General features: G+C 38.3%; 1 pseudogene; it reads left to right on the top strand.

Moving 5' to 3' along the window:
- Positions 1–511: 511 nt before the first annotated feature.
- LOC125164851 (farnesyl pyrophosphate synthase-like) lies at positions 512–9,123 on the top strand (annotated as a pseudogene).
- Positions 9,124–25,370: the final 16,247 nt, after the last annotated feature.

Here is a 25,370-nt window from a genome sequence, read left to right as displayed (position 1 = left end):
TCCCCAAGGCTTGGGTTCAGACCTCACTGGAGAACTTAGTGCACCCTCAGCAGAAGAATGTGTTGGTTTACCCAGGCCAGAGCTGGTCTGCAATCCCTGGGCAAGCAGGAAGCAACCCTCCAGCGCACAAGCTGGGTACAGTCTGTCAGCAGCCAATGGCAAGGATGTTCACAAGCAGTGGGGACCTGCGGGGGGCGGGGGGGAGGCAGCCTCTCAGTGGAAACCATCTGAGTCACAGGTGATCTGCATGGTGGAGCAGGTGTTGGCAGAATCACCGATGCAAAGCATGAATCCTTCAGGGAACAGGCTTCTCGTCCACAGGGCCGGGAGATGGCTATCGCCTGTTAAGGCTGCAAGGTCATCAAGACAATCCATGGTTGGGGCAGAACTCCATCAGATGTCCCATACACACACTACTCATTCACCAGCCAAATCAGCAGGACAGTTCTTTTCTTCCCTCCTGCTCCTCCAGTGCCTTCGGCTGAGAAAGCCTAACATCACAGTCACCGTAATGGAGATCGAAGCGATCTGTCCACTACTGCAGAACATACATTCAGACATGGAGCGAAGACGCAGTAAGGTGATAATTGACACGGATTTCTCCTTCTGGATTATCACCCTAGCGTCATCTTCTGGCATCATAAAGAATTCTGTAGTTGTTAATTCTTTAAGAACTACTTCCATGACAACAAAGAAAAACTAGTGACTTCAGACCTCTTGAAGGAGAAGGGATCAGAAGGAAAGCAAGTTCTCAAACGAGCTTCCTACGCCCATATTCCTCAAAGTGCCTAAAGCAACAGATTTAGACTTAGGCCTATTTAGGAATATACATAACTTCTGTATCTGTTCATCTCTGCCTTGCTCTGCTTCCATGTCCCTCTACGTCTCCTGGTGTGTCCAGGGGGGAAAGCCTCTGTCTCTGCGTGTGCTTTGCTCCACCTCACCCTCTACACGTGTCATCGTCCTGCCCGTCCACTCCCAAAGGGAGTCCAATTATATCCTTTCTTTCTTTTTCTTTCTGGTGACTTACAAAGGATCGAGTGGGAATGAGTAAAGAACTAACGCAAAGACCTGTGAGTAAAGTTAAAAACACGCATTTTTTTCATTTTCAAGAAAAAAAATCCAAGCTAAAAAAAAAAAAAAGATACCTAAAGGAATATTTTGCAATATGTTTAAATGTGTATAAGAATGAAAGAGAGTAAAGTCCCTTCCTAATTAGAACAGAATACAGGATTTGACTATATTACGTGACAACAGGAGCTGAGTTGATAAGAAGGAACAAGCCAGCAAAGAGGGTTCAGAGCACTGGAATGAGAATTTAAAATACCAATCTTCCTTTCTGACACTTAAAAGAAAAAAAAAAAAAAAGAACACAGATCCATGTGGTATCACATGGATTTATTAAAGGGCAAGAAGAGGCGCCTGGGTGGCTCAGTTGGTTGGGCGGCGGACTTCGGCTCAGGTCATGATCTCGCTCGCGGTCCATGAGTTTGAGCCCTGCGTCAAGCTCTGTGCTGACAGCTCAGAGCCTGGAGCCTGTTTCGGATTCTGTGTCTCCCTCTCTCTGACCCTCCCCCGTTCATGCTCTGTCTCTCTCTGTCTCAAAAATAAATAAACATTAAAAAAAAAATTTAAAAATAAATAAATAAATAAAATTTAAAGAAAGAAAGAAAGAAAGAAAGAAAGACAGAAAGAAAGGGCAAGAAGACAGTCTGATGTCCATCCAGGACTAGGATTCTATGCCAATAGACAGGTAGAAAAGGAACTTCAGCTTAGGATAGAAACACATTTTCAAAGTTTACTCCAGGAGCATAATAATGAAGTTAATAATAAACTCAGTTTAATAATGTATCACTGAATGTGTTTTGATGTTATTATGTAAAACTCCAAAGAAACTTCCCCCTAATCAAGGAATAATTTTTTTAAGTTTACTTATTTTGAGAGAGACATGGACAGTGTGAGTGTGGGAGGGTGAGAGAGAGGAGACAGGGAATCCCAAGCAGGCTCCGCACTGCCAACACAGAGCCCAACGTAGGGCTTGAACCCATGAAATCGTGAGATCATGACCTGAGCTGAAACCAAGAGTCAGACGCTCAACTGACTGAGCCACCCAGGTGCCCCCAAGGATAATCATTTTAATCTGAGTTTAAGACCCTGAGCAGTCATATATTGAGCGTTGAGAATGCAACTCCTCTAATTCCTCCATTTTTCCTTCTTTTAAAAATGGATTCCTTGACCTTTTCTACAAATCTTACTGAAGACTTGTTTTTGAATACATTTTGAAAATGATATAACAGGGTTTAAGAACAAATTGTAGGGTGCCTGGGTGACTCAGTTGGTTGAACGTCTGGCTCTTGATTTCAGCTCAGGCCATGATCCCAGGGTGGCAGAATCAAGCCCCACGTTGGGCTCTGTGCTGAGCGTGGAGCCTGCTTGGGATTCTCTCACTTTCCCTCTGGCCCTCTCCCCTGCTCGTGTGCTCTTTCTCTCTCAAAAAAAAAAAAAAAAAAAGTAAACAAAATAAAATAATAAAATAAAAAATAAAAATGTGCTTCCACAGGTAGATAAAATAATAAAATAAAATAAAAAAATAAAAATGTGCCTCCACAGGTAGATAAGAGAGTAGCATCTTTGAAGGGCACAGTGGGAAACGTGCATGCTCATCATCACTCTGGATACTTAAGTTTGCACACTGGCCCAGCTAATTTTGAAGATATAGGAGTTGCCTGCTAAGAAAAGTAGAACCACAGCTCTTCAGATCAAATTGATCATAAGTCAGTGGGAGGTAGCTTACAAAAAGTCTTCTGTCCATAATGCATAAATGCAAATATGCATGACACATGAATACAAATCAGCAATAAAAACAATCCAAGTTTTTAAAGCTTGGCAAAAGAAGTAGACATTTCACAAAGGAAGATATATTGTTGGTCAAGAAGTACATGAAAAGGTGAGGAACATATTTAAATCATCAGAGAAATATAAATTCAAACCACAAAAGATCCCATTACCCACTCGCGAGAACGACTAAACTCAAGTGTTGGTGGGTCTGTGGAGCAAATGAGGTTCTTATGCTTTGCCGGTGAGTGTGTAACACACTAGAAAACTGGTAGGTTTTTACAAAATTATACATATATTTACTCTACAGTGTAGCAACTCCCCTTTTTTTCTTTTTGAGAGAAAGGGTACAAGTGAGTGAGGGACAGAGAGAGAGAGAATCCTGGGAGAGGGGGAGAGGAAGAGGAGGAGAGGGAGAAAGGAAGAGGAGGAGAGGGAGAGAGGAGGAGAGGGAGAGAGGAGGAGAGGGAGAAGCAGGGCTCACACAAAACAGGACTCCAGCTCACTCGATGTGGGACCAGAACTCACTAATCATGAGATCATGACCTGAGCTGAAGTCAGATGTTTAATGACTGAGCCACCCAGGCGCCCCAGTAATTCCACTTTTAGATAATTACTCTGGAGAAATGAATATATCTCCATAAAAAGACTTGTAGAAGAATGTTAATAGAAGCTTGAATCACAATAGTCAAAAAACTCAAAACAGCTCAAATCTCCATCAACAGGTTAACAAATTACCATTAGCAGTACATTAATACAGTGAAATAGTATTCATCAGTAAAAAACAACTATTGGGATGTCTGGATAGCTCAGTCAGCTGAGCATCTAACACTTGATTTCTGCTGAGGCCATGATCTCACCGTTTATGGGATTGAGCCCTGCATTGGGTTCTGCGCTAACAGTGTGGAGCCCGCTTGGGATTCTCTCTCTCTTCTCTCTCTCTCTGCCCCTCCCATGCTTGAATGTGCATGCGTTCTCTCTCCCTCTCCCTCTCTTTCAAAATAAATAAACTTAAGGGGCACCTGGGTGGCTCAGTTGGTTAAGCATCTGACTTCAGCTCAGGTCATGATCTCGCAGTTCGTGGGTTCAAGCCCTGCATCAGGCTCTGTGCTGACAACTCAGAGCCTGAAGCCTGCTTCAGATTCTGTCTCCCTCACTCTCTGTCCCTCCCCCACTCGCGTTCTGTCTCTCTGTCTCTCAAAAATAAATAAACATTTAAAAAAATTTTTTAAATAAATAAACTTAAAAAAATAGAAAGTAGGGGCATCTGGGTGGCTCAGTAGATTCAGCATCTGATTTCAGCTCAGGTCATGATCTCATGGTTTGTGGGTTTGGGCTCCTCATCAGTCTCTGTGCTGACAGCTCAGAGCCTGGAGCCTGCTTCAGATTCTGTCTCCCTCTCTCTCTCTGCCCCTTCCCCACTCGTGCCCTGTTTCTCTGTCTCTCAAAAATAAATATTAAAAAAATTTGTTTTAATAAAAATAAATAAATAAATAAATACAAAGTAAAAAACAATTATTGATATACATGTAACAACGTCAATGAAAACCATTACGTTAATTAATCAAAAGAAGTTACAAAAAGTTCGTACTGTATGATTCCACATATCAATTTCTAGAACTGGCAAAACTAATCTATAATGATAGAAATGAGAAAGTGGTTGCCTGGGAATGGGGGGAAGCTAACTGACTGAAATGGAATGCAAGAGAACCTTCTAGAACGATGGAAATAATCTGTTGTATCTTCCTTTCAGTGGTAGTTACATGAGTATATAAAAATTGTCAAAATTCATCAAAATGAACATTTAAGACCTATGTATTATATTGGCTGTGGGTTATACCTCAACTTTAAAAAACAGTGGAGAAACAAGTGAGAAACTAAGGCAAATTAGTTATCTGTTATTGACTAAATGGGTAACTGGGTTTTATCCTTCATGCAGTTATTAGAGATCCTGAAGACAGACACTCCCAGGAATTTTTATCATAGCTAGGTGTAGTTTAAGCTGCTGTAACAAAGAGATTTTTAAAAAGAAATACAGAGTGTGGTTCAAGATGATGACATAGAGGCTTCAGGCTCACTTCCTCCCATGGACACACTGAACCACACCTACATATGGAACAATTCCCTCGAGGTGGGGGGGGAGGGTGGAAATCCAGAAACTAGCTGAACTACTCCTATACGTCAGGTAAATGAGAAATGGCGGGGTGGGGGACCCATATCAGAACAGGTAGGAGAGGATAAGACACAATCTCACAAAACTCCACCCCAGGCATAACAACACACAAGCAGGAGGGAACCCACAACTCCCAGCTTCTCCTTGAGGAGTGAAAAGATTTGAACACATATCTGTCACCCCAACTTTTAAGATTTCCAACTAAGAGACAGCCCCCAAAACATCCAACTCTGAAAGACAATGGGGCTTTCATACACAAGCCCCACAAGGGTATCGCAAACTAAGAAACTGTTCTTCATGGATTCACACAGACTCACTGCACCTATTTCCCCAGGACCCAGTGCAGGGGCAGAAGACTGAAAAACAGGTCTTTCTGTGAAAGAGGCCTATTTGCACATCTTAAAAGCTGTGGCCTGAAGGCCAGGTTGTAGGTTCGAGCCCCATATTGGGTGCAGAAATTACTTAAAAATAAAATCTTAAAAAAAAAGTCAACAGATACATGAAAAGGTGCTCAACATCACAAATCATCAGGGAAATGCAAATCAAAATGACAAAAAAGTACTACCTCACACCTGTTAGAATGTCCATGTATCAAAAAGACAAGAAAACAACAAGTGTTGGTGAGGATGTGGAAGAAAGAGAACCCTTGTGCATTGTTGGTGGGAATGTAAATTAGTACAATCACTATGGAAAATAATATGGAGGTTTCTCAAAAAGTTAAAAATAGAACTACCACATGATTCAGCAATTCTACTTCTGGGTATTTATGTGAAGTAAACAAAATCACTATCTCAAAAAGATACCAGCATTCCCATGTTCATGCAACATTATTTACAATAGCCAAGAGATGGAAACCACCCAAGTGTCCATCAATAGATGAGTGGGTGAATGAGGTGGGTGAAATGGGTGAACGTTTCCAGAAAATACAAACTTTCAGTTATAAGATAAATAGGTCCTAGGGATACAATGCAGAGGGTTGACTGTAGTTAACAGGGCAACATTGTGACTAGATTGCATTATGTATTCCAAAGTTGCTAGGAAAATAGATCTTAAGAGTTCTCATCACAAGACAAAAAATTACAACTCAACATGAAAAGAAAAAAAAAAAAGCACACACACACACATACACACACACACACACAATTAATCCAGTTAAAAGAGGGCAGAAAACATGAATAGACATTTCTCCAAAGAAGACATACAGATGGCCAACAGACACATGAATAGACGCTAAACATCACTCATCATCAGGGAAATGCAAATCAAAACCACAGTGAGATATCACCTCACACCTGTCAGAATGGCTAAAATCAAAAGCTCAAGAAACAACAAATGTTGGTAAAGATTTGGAGAAAAAGGAACACTCCTGCACTGTTGGTGGGAATGCAAACTGCTGCAGCCACTGTGGAAGATAGTATGGAGGTTCCTCAAAAAATTAAAAACAGAACCACCCTACAATCCAGTAACTGCACTACTGGGTATTTACCCAAAGAATATGATAACACTAATTCAAAAGGATATATATAGCACTATGTTTATTGCAGCGTTATTTACAAGAGCCAAATTATGGAAGCAGCCCAGGTGTCCATCAATAGATGTATAGATAAAAAAGATGTAGTGTATATATACAATGGAATATTATTTGGCCGTAAAAAGAATGAAATCTTGTCATTTGCAACAATATGGATGGATCTAGACAGTATAATGCTAAACGAAACAAGACAGAGAAAGACAAATACCATAAGATTTCACTCATATGTGAAATTTAAAAAACAAATGAACAAAGGGTAAAAAAAAGAGACAAACCAAAAAAAGACTCTTAACTCTAGAGAACAAAGAGATGGCTACCAGAGGTGGGAAGGGGGATGGGTGAAATAGGTGAAGGGGATTAAGAGCACACTTATCATGATGAACACTACTAATGTATGGAATTGGTGAATCACTACATTGTACACCCAAAATGAATATCACACTGTATGTTAACTACACTGGAATTAAAATAAAATAAAAATTAGGGACACCTGTGTGGCACAGTCTGTTAGGTGTCTCACTCTTGATTTCAGTTCAGGTCATGATCTCATGTTTCGTGGGTTCAAGCTCCACGTTGGGGTCCTTGCTGACAGTGGGGAGCCTGCTTGGGATTCTCTCTCTCCCTCTCTCTCTGCCCTTCCCCTATTCTCTCTCTCAAATAAACTCAAAAAAAAAAAAGAAAAGAAAAAGAAAAGAAAAGAAAAATTAAAAGAAAAAAAACAGTGTTTTAAAAATAATATTTTCAACTGTATTTGAGTCAGCAAAATAATTAGAAATCTATATATAAAAGAGATAGAAAACTCTGCATAATTCTAAATTGTTAATGCCAGAAGTCTCCAGTAGAGAGAAAGAACTGTAATACTTACTGTGGTCTATACAGCTTTAAAGTGTACTCAAAATATTCCTACTTTTAGGGGTGTCTGGGTGGCTCAGTCGGTTAAGTGTCCTACTTCGGCTCAGGTCATGATCTCGTGGTTCGTGAGTTTGAGCCCTGTGTTGGGCTCTGTGCTGACAGCTCAGAGCCTGGAGCCTGTTTCCGACTCTGTGTCTCCCTCTCTCTGCTCCTCCCCCACTCATACTCTGTCTCTATCTCAAAAACAAATAAAACATTTTTTAAAATATTCCCACTTTTATTTAATTTTTTCATCTATTATTCTATTTGGATGCCTGCATAGGGAAAGTGTGTAGAGCACAAATACCATGTAACTTAAGAATTATCTGTATTTTTATGTGATATAATAGCATTTTCAAACACTAGGTTCTACTCCTTATTACTGAATGAATCAAGAACACAGTATGTGCTTGTTGCAGATATTCAGTGACTATCTTAGTCACTGCCTCCTTACAGTTTGCTGGCAGTTTGAGTGTCAATTTCCCATCACAGGACAGGGAATAAACACAGATCAGTTTCTGTCATTAATGATAATCCTTTTCTCATTGCTAGCAATTGGTTTAGACTGCTCATAGGACCCAATTCTAGATAGATAAACAAAAGATGTATCTGACAAATTATTTCTGGAAAAGATTTCCTCAAAGATTCAAGAAACCACGCAGGGTGAAATGGAATCTTAATCATTTTTGGATACCTCCTTGTCTGGATGTAATGTCTCATTATGTCTTTGAAAAATGAATTACAACTTAAGTTCAGGTAAGAAGGCTACTCCTGCCACTAGGGCTTCAGCAGGTGGTAGATACATGCTTCCAGAAGCAAAGCGCCATTGATGGCATCCAAACCTATGCCTGGCTTCTGATAACCATCATGACACCAGGAAGAAAGCTTAGAGCAGTTCCACACACCAGCCCACCAGAGACTATCAGCATCCTGCTTCCTTGGCTCCACCAGCTCCTGAAATGCTCTCAGTGCTGTCAAACTCTGCTGACACTGGTCTCCATTCGCACCATACTCCAAGACCTCCTTGAGCCAGGCAATTGCCTCTCCTGTCTCTGGATGGTCCATTCCATCCTCAGCACCGTGACAATCTGGGAGAAGTGGTAGATGAAATTCTGCTATCCTTTAGCTTTTCCTACAGAGTTCCTATCAGACTGAGATCAGCCAGACCCTGACCTCATCACAGCCCCCCAGGGCAATGGGGATCTTGGCAGATTCACTGCAAAGAGGTACAAATCTATTGTCAAGCACAAGACAGCTTTCTACTCCCTCTATCTTCCTGTACTGCTGCCATGTATGTGGCGTGCACGGACAAAGAGAAAGAACATGCCAATGCCAATAAGATCCTGAGATGGGGGAGTTCTTTCAGATTCAGGATGATTATCTTGATCTCTTTGGGGACCCAGTGTGACAGGTAAGATTGGCACTGACATCCAGGACAACAAATGCAGCTGGCTGATAGTTTAGTGTCCGCAGCGGGCCTCTCCAGAACAGCACCGGGTCCTTCAGGAGAATTATGGCCGAGGATGTACCCCGGGTGAAGGCACTATATGAGGAGCTGAACCTGCCAGTTGTGTTCACACAGTGTGAAGACAGCTAAAGCCACCCTATGAGCCTCATCGAGCAGTAGGCCATGCCCCCACCTCTAGCCATCTTCCTGGGGCTAGCACACAAGATCTATAAGAGGAAAAAGTGACCTAGAGATTGTGAGGGTGGGAGAGGGAGGCTCTCAGTAAACTATCTAAACTTCAAAAAAAAAAAAAAAAAAAAGAAGAACCTGGTACCTGAATGCTGTTACTGAGCCACTGAACCAACCAGTCTTGTAGCCATTCTGCCTCTGGACTATTGTTTTTTTTGTAAAGGACACCTCTGGACTATTTCTTTTGTGAAGGACTAAATTTATCTTTAAGACAGTTGATTTAGGGTGCTCTGTTAGTAATAATGGAAGGCACAAATTTCAATTTTTGTAGGAGTTATGTAATTCAGATGTAGACTTTAAGTAGATCATTTATTTTGATGTATTGATATAGAGATCTGTTTTCTGTACATTTTGACATACATAGTTTGAACATGATAAATCAGCAAGAAACAAATGGGTATACTTTCTTAAATTGCTATATCACTGACTTAAGAAATTAACTTTTGAACCTGATATAATGGCAGTATACCTCCCTTTTTATAATGCTTAACATAAATTCTGTTGAGTTAATTTAATTTACATTATTATTCATGAATCATTGCTACTATGCTAGTTGACAATATTTGGTATGACGTAAGGGTATACTTTTATTTGCATTCAAATTATTGCCTGGTAGGCTCTATTATTAAATAATTTACCCCCTTACTACTGAGCTGAAATGTCAATTTTTTCATGTATTAAAAACACCCATGGCTCCCATTAAAAATAAATGAACAAAAATAAAAATATAATAACCATAAATACCTTGGAATAAACCTAACCAAAGAGGTGAAAAACCTATACACTGAAAACTATAGAAACCTTATAAAAGAAATTGAAGAAGGCACACACACATAAAAATGGGAAAATATTCCATGCTCATGGAATGGAATAATATTGTTAAAATGTTGATACTACCCAAAGCAATCTACATATTCAATGCAATCTCTATCAAAATGACACCAGCATTCTTCACAAAGCTAGAACAATCTTAAAATTAGAATGGAACCAGAAAAGACCCCAAATAGCCAAAGCAATCTTGAAAAAGAAAACCAAAGCTGAAGGCATCACAATTCCAAATTTCAAGATGTATTACAACGCTGTAAACATCAAGACAGTATGGTACTGGCACAAAAACAGACACATAGATCAATGGAATAGGATAGAGAACCCAGAAATGGACCCACAAACATATGGACAACCAATCTTTGACAAAGCAGGAAAGAATATCCAATGGAATAAAGACAATCTCTTCAGCAAGTGGTGCTGGGAAAACTAGACAGTGCAGTCCAGACGTGCAGAAGCGCAGTGAAGTGCAGACATGCAGAAGAATGAACCTGGACCACTTTCTTATACCATACACAAAAATAAACTCAAAATGGATGAAAGACCTCAATGTAAGATAGGAAGCCATCAAAATCCTCGAGGAAAAAGCCAGCAAAAACCTCTTTGACCTTGGCTGCAGCAACTTTTTACTCAACATGTCTCCAGAGGCAAGGGAAACAAAAGCAAAAATGAACTATTGGGACCTCATCAAGATAAAAAGCTTCTGAACAGCAAAGGAAACAATTAGCAAAACTAAAAGGCAACCAATGGAATAGAAGATATTTGCAAATGACATATCAGATAAAGGGTTAGTATCCAAAATCTATAGAGAACTTATCAAACTCAACACTCAAAAAACAAATAATCCAGTGAAGAAATGGGCAAAAGACATGAATAGACACTTTTCTAAAGAAGACATCCAGATTGCTAACAGACACATGAAAAAATGCTCAACATCACTCATCATCAGGGAAATACAAATCAAAACCACAATGAGATACCACCTCACACCTGTCAGAATAGCTAAAATGAACAACTCAGGAAACAACAGATGTTGGCAAGAATGCGGAGAAAGAGGAACCCTTTTGCACTGCCAGTGGGAATGCAAGCTGGTGCAGCCACTCTGGAAAACAGTATGGAGGTTCCTCAAAAAACTAAAAATAGAATTACCCTACAACCCAGCAATTGCACTACTAGGTATTTATCCAAGGGATACAGGTGTGCAGTTTCGAAGGGACATATGTACCCCAATGTTTATAGCAGCACTATCAACAATAGCCAAAGTATGGAAAGAGCCCAAATGTCCACCGATGGATGGATGGATGAAGAAGATGTCATATATATAAATACAATGCAGTATTACTTGGCAATCAAAAAGAATGAAATCTTGCCATTTGCAACAATGTAGATAGAACTAGATTGTATTATGCTAAGTGAAATTAGTCAGAGAATGACATATCATAGGACTTCACTCATATGTGTAATTTAAAATACAAAACAGATGAACATAGGGGAAGGGAGACAAAAATAATATAAAAACAGGGAGGGGGACAAAACATAAGAGACTTAAATACAGAAAATAAGCTGAGGGTTGCTGGAGGGGGTGTGGGTGGGGGAAGGGCTAAATGGGCAAGGGGCATTAAGGAAGACACTTGTTGGGATGAGCACTGGGTGTTATATGTAGGGGATGAATCACAGGATTCTGCTCCTGAAATCATTATTGCACTATATGCTAACTTGGATGTAAATTTTAAAGGTTAATAAATTTAAAAAAATAAATAAAGATATAATAATTGAACTGAAATTTGAGTTGTCCCAAAGATGGAGCTTGAGATTTGATTCCAACTTCATGGTCTATCAAAACAAAAATATCAAAACTCTTTGGAGAAATATATAACAGAATACAGAGTTTCCAGGATATACTATTCACATCATCCAGGTTAGAATCCAAAATTACTTGACATAGGAAAAAGAAGCAATTTGTGACCCAATCTCAAGAGAAAAGATGATCAGCAAAGAGCAACCCTGAGATGACCCACAGGCTAGAATTAGCACAAAAAGATTTTAAACCACAAAAGATTTTAAACCATTTTAAACTACTATAAATATGCTCAGTGAGACAAAGGAAAATGTTTGTTAATGAAGGTGCATAATGAACCAAAGAGATAGGAAATCTCAAGATAAATAAAAACTATACAAAGGAAACCAAGTAAAATTATCAGGTAAACATATAATACCTGAGATGAAAAATACACTGGATGGATTTAAAAGCAAAACAGAAGTGATAACAGAAAGCATCAGTGAACTTCAGAATAGATCAATAGGCATTATCCAATTTGAAGAACAGAAAAAAATAAGGATTTTAAAAAATTACAAAGAATCAAGACCTGTAATTGTAATCCTTAAGCTATCAAGTTAAAAATGCAAAAACTCGGGGCACCTGGTGGCTCAGTCGGTTAAACACCTGACTATTGGTTTCAGCTCAGGTCATGACCTCACAGGTTCATGGGGGCAGGTCATGATCTTATGGTTGGTAGGATCAAGCCTCACGTCTGGCTCTGGGATGGCAGCACTGAGCCTGCTTGGAAGTCTCTCTCTGTGCCCTTCCCCAACTCATGCTCACACTCTTGCTCACTCTATCAAAATAAATAAATAAACTTTTAAAAAATTACAAAATAAAAAATTTTTTAAAATGCAAAAAACTCTAACATAGCCAATTCGTAAATAAATGGAATTTTAAAAAATGCTAAATCCAGGGGCGCCTGGGTGGCGCAGTCGGTTAAGCGTCCGACTTCAGCCAGGTCACGATCTCGCGGTCCGGGAGTTCGAGCCCCGCGTCGGGCTCTGGGCTGATGGCTCAGAGCCTGGAGCCTGTTTCCGATTCTGTGTCTCCCTCTCTCTCTGCCCCTCCCCCGTTCATGCTCTGTCTCTCTCTGTCCCAAAAATAAATAAATGTTGAAAAAAAAAATTTAAAAAAAAAATGCTAAATCCAAAATAAGGCAGGAAAGGAAGACTAGAGAAACAGAAAACAGAAACAAAGATAAAACAGTGTTGTCGCCCTATAACTAAACCTTATGAATAATTACATTATATTTTAATGGCCTAAACACTCCAATTTAAAAGTGGAAACTGTCTAAATAAATTATAAAAATCAAGATCCAAATGTATATTTTCTACAAGACACATTTATATACATAAAGAAACCAATAGATTGAAAGTAAATAGATGAGAAAAGATAAATGAAGCAAACACTAGTCATAAAACTGAAGTGGTTAAATTAATATCAGATTAAATAGACTTCAAGATGAAAAGTATTACCACAGATAAAGAGGGACGTTTAATAATGACAGAAGTGTCAATTCTTCAGAAAGATATAGCAGTCATAAATATCTATGTACTTATTAAAAGAGCTTCAAAATTAACAAAGCAAAAATGGACAAAACTGAGGACAGAACACAAATCCATGATTTGTAACATCTCTCCCTCATCAACTGACAGAAAAACCGGACAAAAAAAAAAAATCTCAGTAAGAACACAAATAATTTGACCACTATTCCAAACCACCTTGACCTAAATGATATTTATAGAACATTACAGCCAACAATAGAAGAATACAATCATTGTCATTACATATAATATGTACCAAGATAGACTATATGCATGGCCATAAAATAAGTCTCAATAAAAAGGATTGAAGCATATTGATTATAAGCACACTGATTGAACATACAGATTATGTTCTTTGTGGAATTAAATTAGAAATACCAGCAAGATACTTAGAAAAACCCCAAATATTTGGAAATTAAACCACTATTCTATAACATACCTGGATCAAAATACAAATCATAAGTAAAATCAGAAAATATTTTAAACTGGTATGAAACATACCAACAATTGTGTGATATACTTACAAAAATGAATAGAAGGAAATTGATAGCTTTAGACACTTATATTAGGAAAGAACACTCTAAAATCAGTACTTAAGTTTCAACTTCAAAAAGCTAAAGAAAGAGCCAAAAGTAAGGAGAAATAAGGAAATAATAAGGGCAAAAGTGGAAATTAACAAAATTAAAAAGATAAGAAATTAACAAAGGCAAAAGGCAACAAAACTGATAAATCCCTAAGGTATCTAATCCAGAAAGAAAAGCAAGAACACAAATATCCTATATCAGGAAGGATCGACAAATTGTATCAATATTAAAAGGGTAATAAGAGTCTCCATGAAATACAGCCAGACCAACACTAAACCATCCTACACACCTACACACCTAGAAAACTGATCTGAGGATTAACACAACAATCTGCACAAGCTGAACCACAGAATTCAGCAGGAATTCACCCCAAAAGAAAGAGCAGGAAGAAATGACAGCCAGGGACTTAACCAACACAGACACAAGCAAGATGTCTGAACCAGAATTAGAATCACGATAATAATACTAGCTGGAGTCCAAAATAGATTAGAATCCCTTTTGCGGATATAAAAGAAGTAAAAGCTAATCAGGATGAAATAAAAAATTCTATAACTGAGCTGCAATCTTGAATGGCTGCCGCAGCAGCAAGGATGGATGAGGCAGAACAGAGAATCAGCGATAGAGAGGACAAATTTATGGAGAATAATGAAGCAGAAAAAAAGAGGGAGATTAAGGCAAAAGAGCACAATTTAAGAATTAGACAAATCAGTGACTCATTAAAAAGGAACATCAGAATCATAGGGGTCCCAGAAGAGGAAGAGAGAGAAATAGGGGTAGAAGGATTATGTGAGCAAATCATAGCGGAAAACTTTCCTAACCTGGGGAAAGACACAGACATCAAAATCCAGGAAGCACAGAGGACTCCCATTAGATTCAACAAAAACCAACCATAAACAAGGCATATCATAGTCAAATTCACAAAATACTCAGGCAAGGAGAGAATCATGAAAGCAGCAAGGGAAAAAAGTCCTTAACCTACAAGGGAAGACAGATCAGGTTTGCAGCAGACCTATCCACAGAAATTTGGCAGGCCAGAAAGAGTGGCAGGATATATTCAATATGCTGAATCAGAAAAATATGCAGCCAAGAATTCTTTATCCAGCAAGAGTGTCATTCAAAATAGAAGGAGAGATAAAAGGTTTCCCAGACAAGCAAAAATTAAAGGAGTTTGTAACCACTAAACCAGCCCTGCAAGAAACTTTAAGGGGGACTCTCTGAGAGGAGAAAAGATAGATAGATAGATAGATAGATAGATACATACATACATACATACATACCAAAAGCAACAAAGATTAGAAAGGACCAGAGAACACTACCAGAAACTCCAACTCTACAAGCAACTTAATGGCAATAAATTCATATCTTTCAGTACTCACTCTAAATGTCAATGGACTAAATGCTCCAATCAAAAGACATAGGGTAACAGAATGGGTAAGAAAACAAAATCCGTCTATATGTTGTTTATAAGAGACCCACTTTAGACCTAAAGACATGTTCAGATTGAAAACAAGGGGATGGAGAACCATCTATCATGCTAATTGTCAGCAAAAGAAAGCCGGAGTAGCCATACTTATATCAGACAATCTAGACTTTAAAATAAAGACTGTATCAAGAGATGCAGAAGGGCATTATATCATAATTAAGGGGTCTATCCACCAAGAAGACCTAACAATTGTAAACATTTATGCGCCAAATGTGGATGCACCCAAATATATATATCAATTAATCACAAACATAAAGAAACTCATCAATAGTAATACCCTAAGAGTAGGAGACTTCAACACCCCACTCACAGCAATGGACAGATCATCTAATCAAAAAGTCAACAAGGAAACAATGGCTTTGAATGACACACTGGACCAGATGGACTTAACAGATATATCCAGAACATTTCATCCTAAAGCAGCAGAATATACATTCTTCTCCAGTGTACATAGAACATTCTCCAGAATAGACCACATACTGGGATACAAATCAGCCCTGAGCAAGTACAAAAAGATCGAGATCATACCGTGCATATTTTCAGACCACAACACTGAAACTTGACATCAACCACAAGAAAAAATTTGGAAAGGTAACAAATACTTGGAGACTAAAGAACATACTACTAAAGAATGAAACGGCTAACCAAGAAGTTAAAGAAGAAATTAAAAAGTATACAGAAGCCAATGAAAATGATAACACCACAACCCAAAACCTCTGGGACGCAGCAAAGGTGGTCATTAAGAGGAAAGTATATAGCAATCCAGGCCTTCTTAAAGAAGGAAGAAAGATCTCAGATACACAGCCTAACCTTATGCCTTAAAGAGCTGGAAAAAGACCAGCAAATAAAACCCAAAACCAGCAGATTGCAAATAATAAAGATTAGAGCAGAAATTAATGCTATCAAAACAAAAAAACAGTGGAACAAACAGATCAATGAAACCAGAAGCTTGTTCTTTGAAGGAATTAACAAAATTGATAAACCACTAGCCAGTTTGATCAGAAAGAAAAAGGAAAAGACCCAAATAAATAAAATCAAGAATTAAAGAGAGATCACAACCAACACAGCAGAAATAAAAACAATAATAAGAGAATATTATGACCAATTATATGCCAATAAAATGGGCAATCTGGAAGAAATGGACAAATTCCTAGAAACATATATACTACCAAAACTGAAACAGGAAGAAATAGAAAATTCGAACAGACCCATAACCAGTAAAGACATTGAATTAGTAATCAAAAATCTCCCAAAAAAATAGGAGTCCAGGGCCAGATGGCTTTCCAGGGGAATTCTACTAAACATTTAAGGAAGAGTTAACACCTATTCTCTTGAAGCTGTTCCAAAAAAATAGAAATGGAAGGAAAACTCCCAAACTCTTTCTATGAGGCCAGCATTATCTTGATTCCAAAACCAGACAAAGACCCCACTAAAAAGGAGAACTATAGACCAACTTCCCTGATGAACATGGATGCAAAAATCCTCAACAAGATATTAGCCAGCTGGATCCAACAATACATTAAAAAAATTATTCACCACGACCAAGTGGGATTTATACCTGGGATGCAGGGCTGGTTCAATATCCACAAAACAATTAATGTGATTCATCACATCAATAAAAGAAAGGACAAGAACCATATGATCCTCTCAATAGATGCAGAGAAGCATTTGACAAAACACAGCATCCTTTCTTGATAAAAACTCTCAAGAAAGTGGGGATAGAAGGATCATACCTTGAGATCATAAAAACCATATATGAGTGACCCAACGCTAATATCATCCTCAATGGGGAAAAACTGAGAGCTTTCCCCCTAAGGTCAGGAACAAGACAGGGATGTCCACTCTCGCCACTGTTATTCAACATAGTATTGGAAGTCTTAGCCTCTGCAATCAGACAACATAAAGAAATAAAAGGCATCCAAACTGGCCAGGAGGAGGTCAAACTTTCACTCTTTGCAGATGACATGATACTCTGTATGTAAAACCCAGAAGATTCCACCAAAACACTGCTAGAACTGATTCATGAATTCAGCAAAGTTGCAGGATATGAAATCAATGCACAGAAATTGGTTGCATTCCTATTCACCAACAATGAAGGTATAGAAAGAGAAATCAAGGAATTGATCCCATTTATAATTGCACCCAAAACCATAAGATACCTAGGAATAAATCTAACCAAAGAGGTGAAAAATCTATACACTGAGAACTATAGAAACCTTATGAAAGAAACTGAAGAAGACACAAAAAAATGGAAAAATATTCCATGCTCCTGGATAGGAAGAACAAATATTGTTAAAATGTAGATACTACCCAAAGCAGTCTATATATTCAATTCAATCTCTATCAAAATAACACCAGCATTCTTCACAGAGCTAGAACAAATAATCCTAAAATTTGTATGGAACCAGTAAAGAGCCCAAATAGCCAAAGCAATCTTGAAAAAGAAAACCAAAGCTGAAGGCATCACAATCCCAGAATTCAAGCTATACTACAAAGCTGTAATCATCAAGATAGTATGGTACTGGCAAAAAAACAGACACTCAAATCAATGGAACAGAATAGAGAACCCAGAAATGGACCCACAAACATATGGCCAACTAATCTTTGACAAAGCATGAAAGAATATCCAATGGAATAAAGAAAGTGTCTTTGGCAAGTGGTGCTGGGGAAACTGGACAGTGACATGAAGAAAAACGAACCTGGACCACTTTCTTACACCATACACAAAAATAAACTCAAAATGGATGAAAGACCTCAATGTAAGACAGGAAGCCATCAAAATCCTCGAGGAGAAAGCAGGGAAAACCTCTTTGATCTTGGCCGCAGCAACTTACTCAAAAGTCTTCAGAGGCAAGGGAAACAAAAGCAAAAGTGAACTACTGGGACCTCATCAAGATAAAAAGCTTCTGCACAGCAAAGGAAACAATCAGCAAAACTAAAAGGCAACCGACAGAATGGGAGAAGATATTTGCAAACGACATAGCAGATAAAGGATTAGTATCCAAAATCTATAGAGAACTTATCAACCTCAATACCCAAAACACAAATAATCCAGTGAAGAAATGGGCAAAAGACGTGAATAGACACTTCTCCAAAGAAGACATCCAGATGGCCAACCGACACATGAAAAAATGCTCAACATCACTCAACATCAGGGAAATACAAATCAAAACCACAATGAGATATCACCTCACACCTGTCAGAATGGCTAACATTAACAACTTAGTCAACAACAGATGTTGGCAAGAATGCAGAGAAAGAGGATCTCTTTTGTATTGTCGGTGGGCACGCAAGCTGGTGCAGCCACTCTGGAAAACAGTATGGAGGTTCCTCAAAAAACTAAAAATAGAACTACTCTATGACCCAGCAATTGCACTACTAGGTATTTATCCAAGGGATACAGATGTGTTGTTTCGAAGGGACATATGTACCCCAATGTTTTTAGCAGCACTATCAACAACAGCCAAAGTATGGAAAGAGCCCAAATCTCCACCGATGAATGAATGGATAAAGAAGATGTTGGAAATATAAATACAGTGGAGTGTTACTCGGCAATCAAAAAGAATGAAATCTTGCCATTTGCATCTATGTGGATGGAGCTGGAGGGTATTATGCTAAGCAAAATTAGTCAGAGAAAGACAAATATCATATAACTTCACTCATATGAGGACTTTAAGAGACAAAACAGATGAACATAAGAGAAGGGAAACAAAAATAATATAAAAACATGGAAGGGGACAAAACATAAGAGATTCTTACATATGGAGAACAAACAGAGGGTTACTGGAGGGATTGTGGGGCGAGAGGTGGGCTAAATGGGTAAGGGGCACTAAGGAATCTACTCCTGAAATCATTGTTGCACTATATGCTAACTAATTTGGATGTAAATTTAAAAAAATAAAATGTTTTAAAAGGGTAATAAGAGAATATTATAAACAACTTTATGCCAAAAAATTAAACAATATAAATGAAATCAACACTTCCTAGAAAAATACAACTAACCCAAACACTAATAATTAGCATCATACTTAATGAAGAAATATTGAATGTTCCCTCCTAAAACTAGGATCGAGGCAAGGATATCCAATGTAACGACTTCTATTTCAGATTGTACTGGAGGTCCTAGCCTTTGCCATAAGGCAGAAAGAAAAGCTACGAGGCAAAAGTTTGCAAAGGAAGAAGTAAAACTATCTCTATTTGCATATGGCAAAATTGTTTACCAAAAAAATTCCTAAGTAACCTACAAACAACTGTTAAAATAATAAGTGAAATTAACAGGGATTCAGGATACATGGTAATAGACAAAACTAATTAGGTTCTTATATACTAGCAGCAAACAATTGAAAATTGAACTAGAACCAGTAGATAAGTCCTGAAGATCTAATGCACAGTATAGTAATTACAGACAATAATAGTGTTATAAATGAGCTTGTTAAGAAACTAGATCTTAATTATTCCCACCACAAAGTAATAAATGATAATTATGTAATGTGATGGAAGTGTTAGCTAAGGCTACAATGGCAATCATATTGCATTCTATAAATATATCAAATCAACACATTATACACCATAAACTTAACATGTCACATGTCAATTTTAACTCAATTTTAAAAAGAAAATTTAACTAGAAACTTAATTTATAATTATATAAAAAACATAAAACATTTAGGAATACATTTAGCCAAAGACATGCAAGAACTCTATACTTACAATGAAAAACATTGTTGAAGGAAATTCAGTAAGTTTAAATAAGTGGAAAGATAACAGTTTTCCCCCAAATGGATCGTAGATTCCTTGTACTCTAATCATAGTCTAAGGAGACTTTTTTCACTGACAAACATTCAAAAATTAGTACAGAAATTCAAAGAATCTAGGCAGGATACCTGAAGTATTTTGGAAAATAACAACAAATTTAGAATACTTACATCATTTACAGACTTCAAGATTTACTATAAAACTAAATTCATCAAAAAAGTGAGGTCCTGGCTTAAGGATCAATAATAGATCTGCAGAACAGACTAGAGCCCAGAAATAGGCTGGCACTTAGATGGTCATTTGAAAAAAAAAAAAAAAAAGTCGCCAAAGCAGTTAAATAGGGGAAAAAGTTCTTTCAACAAATAAAGCTGTAATAACTAGATGTTCATATGAGAAAATATGAATCTGGCCCCTGCTTCTTCACCATACAAAAGAAAGTTAATATTAAATGAGTTATAGACCTAAAGTAAAAGCTAAAATCATAAAGTTTTTAGAGGAAAACGAGAGAATATCTTTGACTTGGGAGTAGGCAAAGTTTTGGCAAACTGCTCACAAAAAATTTAACTTCATCAAAATTAAAAGCTGCTCATCACAAGCGAGCATTAAGCTAACAAATTCATAAGCCGCTGATTGGGAGAAAATATTCACAAATCATATACCTGACAAAGAACTGGTACCGAGAACATATAAAAAACTACAATATAATAAGAAAAAGAGAGGGGTATTTGGCTGGCTCTCCTAAGAGCCATTCAACTCAATCTCGGGGTTGTGAGTTCGAGCCCCATGTTGAGTATAAAGATTACTTAAAATCCTTAAAATTAATAATCAGAAGAAAAAGACAATCAAGCAATTTTTAAAATGGGCAAAAGAGCTGAGCAAATACTTCACAGAAGATAGACAAATGGCTAATCACCAAATAAAAAAGTGCTCACTATCCTTAATCATCAGGGAAATCCAAATTTAAAACACCATGAGTTACCACTATATACCCACAAAAATGGCTAAAATTACAAAGACGGACAATTCCAAATGTTGGTAAGTATGTGGAGCAACCAGAACTTTAAGACACCATCCACATGGGTGCAAAATAGTACAACATTAGAGAAATCATCAATTTTTTTAGAAAACTACACACAGACTACCCTTAACACCCAGCAATTCCAATATGTCCACAAAAAAGAACATGAGAATGTTTATAGCAGTTTTACTCATTATACTCCCAAACTGTAAATAGCCCAGGTATCCACCAATAGAATAACCATTTGGTATTTCATATAATGGCTTACTACTCGGTAATAAAAAGACATGAACTACTGACATAAGCAATAACATGAACGGATCTCAAAAAATATTATGCTGTGGGACAGAAGCCTTTCACAAAAAAAGTACATGCTTTATGGTTCTATTTGCAAATTGAACCTACGGTGGAAAAAATTTTAAATGTGATAGTCTCTGGGGAAAGAGAGGACAGAGATTGAGTGGGAAAGAGCATGAGGGAACTTTCTGAGGTGACAGTAATGTTCCATGTCTTAAAAGGGGTTTGAGATATACAGGTATGTGCATTTGTTGAGGGTCAGCAAAGATACCCTTAAGACTTGTGCATTTTACTACATGTAAATTTTACATCAAAAGAAAGAAAACTGAACACAGGTTTAGCTCTGATTTATGGTATGCATGCTGAAGTATTGGGGAGAAGGAAAGTTTCTGCAATGCCTCATAAATTAGGTGGATTAATGGATAGAGAAACACATGACTGGATAGACTACGCTAAAACAAATCAAAGAAAATGCTAATCATGAAACTAGGTGGTGAGTATTCACAGGGATCACTATAAAATTCTTTCAACTTTTTTGTATATTTGGAAAACTTTTATAACAAAATGTTTGGGGACAAACTCAGCTTATACTATGAAGATGGGTGCATTTTATTGTATTTACATTTTACATCAAAAGAAAAAAATAGGGGCCCCTGGGTGGCTCAGTTGGTTAAGTGTTTGATTCTTAATCTCACCTCAGGTCATGATCTCATGGTTTGTGGTGCTGTCTCTGCCCCACCCTCCCTTGCAAAAACTCACTCTCTCTCTCTCACTCTCTCTCTCTCTCAAAATAAATAAATAAATATTAAAAAAAAAATAAGTACTAAATCCTGGTTATTAACAAGCATGCTAAAGAATTTAGGAGTTTCTGCAATTATCTTTGAAATGTGTCAAAAATTTAAATGGATTGAAGGGTGAGTAGAGGAATAGAATGGATTGATAAAAATTATCAAAAAGAAGAGTAAAATATCAGTAGAATCTAGGGAGTGGGTCAATATGTTCATGCTGCAAAATTCTTTTATTTTTGTTGTATGTTTGAAATTTTGCAAAGTGAATTGTTGAGGGTAAAAACTCAGTGAGGGAAGTTTCTTTATTACTAAATGAAGCAATTTAAAATAGATATTGGAAACGACAGCACGCCTCCGTAGATAATGTTTACCAGCTGTCTGAGGTGGCCCATTCCCTTCCATCCCACCTTCCCAGTGAGTTAAATTGCGTCCTTAGAGAGGCATGCCTTTAACTAAAATTAAGCCTTGTTGAAATTCAAATAGCCTGATTGTTTCTTATTGTCTCCTTTGGCCTTGTTTCCTGTATGCCCCAGCCCCCTATCCCTAACTGATATATTCATTCCATAACATTCACTACCAGCATGCATCTGGCTCCTAAACCCAGCACTGACCTCCTGTCTTGAAGCTCCACTCCCAAGCATCCAGCTGATTTGCACTCAGGTCCTGGGAACTATACCCCTGTTACCTCAAAGCGAGTATGTTCAAAACCAAAACTATCTTCCCTCCTAAACCCTTTTTACTTCCTGTCTCTATTTCAGTTATCAGCATTATCATCCTTCCCAGGGCATACATGTACCTTATTCATTCATTTATTCAACAAACGGTTTTGAAGTTTTACTTTGAAATGCTTCTGCTAGGGGTATTGAGCAAAAAAGACATGATCCCTATTTTTAAGTTTATTTATTTACTTTGAGAGAGAGTGAGAGCAAAGGAGGGGCAGAGAGAGAGGGGCAAAGTCCCAAGCAGGCTCCACACTGTCAGCGAGGAGCCAGACAGGGGGCTCAAACTCACCAAACATGAGGTCATGACCTGCGCCGAAATCAAGTCAGCTGCTTAGCCTACTGGGCCACCCAGGTGCCTCACGATCCCTGTTCTTGAGAGGCGCATAGCGTATTACCATCTAGTTGTTCCTTCTCCCTTTTTCCCTTTCCAGGTTTAATGATATTCATTTTACCTTGATGGCATGCAGGCCCACTCCCACTCCCAGCATCACCCAGAGATGTGCCAAGGCCCCCCAGGGCTTAGGCAGTGCTGAGACTTGGGGTTGGGGAAGCGCACCACCAATTAAGTATCACCCAGGTTATCACTGGGACATCCACCGATTTCTCTTATTTACAGGCCCCTTCGGGCCCAGGGGCTCCATCCTTCTGTGCTCTGCTTAGGGCATTCAAGTCTTTTCTGAGGCAGCCTGTGTTCCCAGTTTACCTGGGACAGTCCTGCTTTATGCTTAGTGCCCCAGTGTAATGGTCCTCGTTCGGTCAATAAATTAGGAGAGGGTGGCTATCTTCTCCTAAACCACACACAGCCATTTCTAATCTGAGTACTTACTACTTCCTAACATAAGCCGGCAGAAGGGCCCCATTTCCAGAATCTCTTTCTCATCTAGGGGTTAAGAATCAGCACCACTCCTCTATTCTTCTAAGAGGGATTGTTTGTCCTAGGGCATTTCCTTTTCTTAAGAGTTTGGACTTTTAGATATAAAAGCCGAAAAGAGGAGCAGTCTCCTTCCAGTTTCCCCAGTCAGCCATAACCCTTGCCCTAGGTCAGGAGGAAGAAAAGAACACAGAGAGGAAAAAGACCTGACTTATCTAAAAATCTTACCCCAGATTTAGAACCCAATTATTTGTGTATGTGCTTTATCTCCTCTCCTGACTAAAAGCTCTTTAAGAACAAAAATTTGTCTTTTTTTTTCCCTAAACTCATACTCATTCCTCCCCTTTCCCACATAGGAAATAAGGCCTTGAAAATTTACAAACATGCAACAAAAATACAAGAATTTTATCGTAAAAACACATATACTGGGGCGCCTGGGTGGCGCAGTCGGTTAAGCGTCCGACTTCAGCCAGGTCACGATCTCGCGCGGTCTGTGAGTTCGAGCCCCGCGTCAGGCTCTGGGTTGATGGCTCAGAGCCTAGAGCCTGGAGCCTGTTTCCGATTCTGTGTCTCCATCTCTCTCTGCCCCTCCCCCGTTCATGCTCTGTCTCTCTCTGTCCCAAAAATAAATAAACGTTGAAAAAAACATTTTTTTATAAAAAAAAAAACACATATACTCACTACCTAGATTCTACCAACATTTTCCTTTTCCTGTCTTAATCTATTTAAAAAAAATTTTTTAATGTTTATTTATTTTTGAGACAGAGATGGAGTGCAAGTGGGGGAGGGGTAGAAAGAGAGGGAGACAAAGAATCCAAAGCAGGCTCCGGACTCTGAGCTGTTAGCACAGAACCTGACATGGGGCTTGAACTCGGGAATCCCGAGATCATGACCAGAGCTGAAGTTGGACACTTAACCCACTGAGTCACCCAGGTGCCCCCAATCTATCTATTCACCTACCTATCTTGCAGGGTAGGCTCTTTCAATAAATGCTTATTTAAGATATAAATGTTATTAGTCATTTTCACCTTGGTGTGAATGAATTTCTCTTCTTTTTCCAGGTACAGGTCTAGACAAAAAGAAAAAGTTGACTTTCTAAGAGTTAAGATCTAGGTGGGAAAATGTAGACCACTCAGACAAAATTCGTTCCATTCACATTTATCCAGCTGAATATGGACCCACCTCTTCACTTTCTCACAGACTATTTTTTTAAAATTCTGTACAAAGGTACTAGAATTTTGTTTTCCCCTTGTGATCACTCACTGTCTCCCTGCACCATGAGCAATAATGTCTGTGCCTCAGAACTCAGGTAATTGGCCCAACTCCTAATGAACCGCAGTGAATGCAAAATATGAGCAAGACTTTTAGGGTGCCCTACTCTCAAGTGTCTAAAGAGCAGAAAGGTGAAAATAAAAGATCCCCCCCAGCCCCCAAAAGCCCTCCCATGTCTCCTAGTCATTCTTTAAGTCCTGAATGAAATGCTTCCTCATCTCTGAAGGCTTTAGATTCTCCAGCGCAAATCAATTTTTCATTTC

Source organism: Prionailurus viverrinus, chromosome B1 (assembly GCF_022837055.1).
Source record: "Prionailurus viverrinus isolate Anna chromosome B1, UM_Priviv_1.0, whole genome shotgun sequence".
Classification (NCBI taxonomy): domain Eukaryota; kingdom Metazoa; phylum Chordata; class Mammalia; order Carnivora; family Felidae; genus Prionailurus; species Prionailurus viverrinus.
This window is presented reverse-complemented; position numbering and strand designations above follow the sequence as displayed.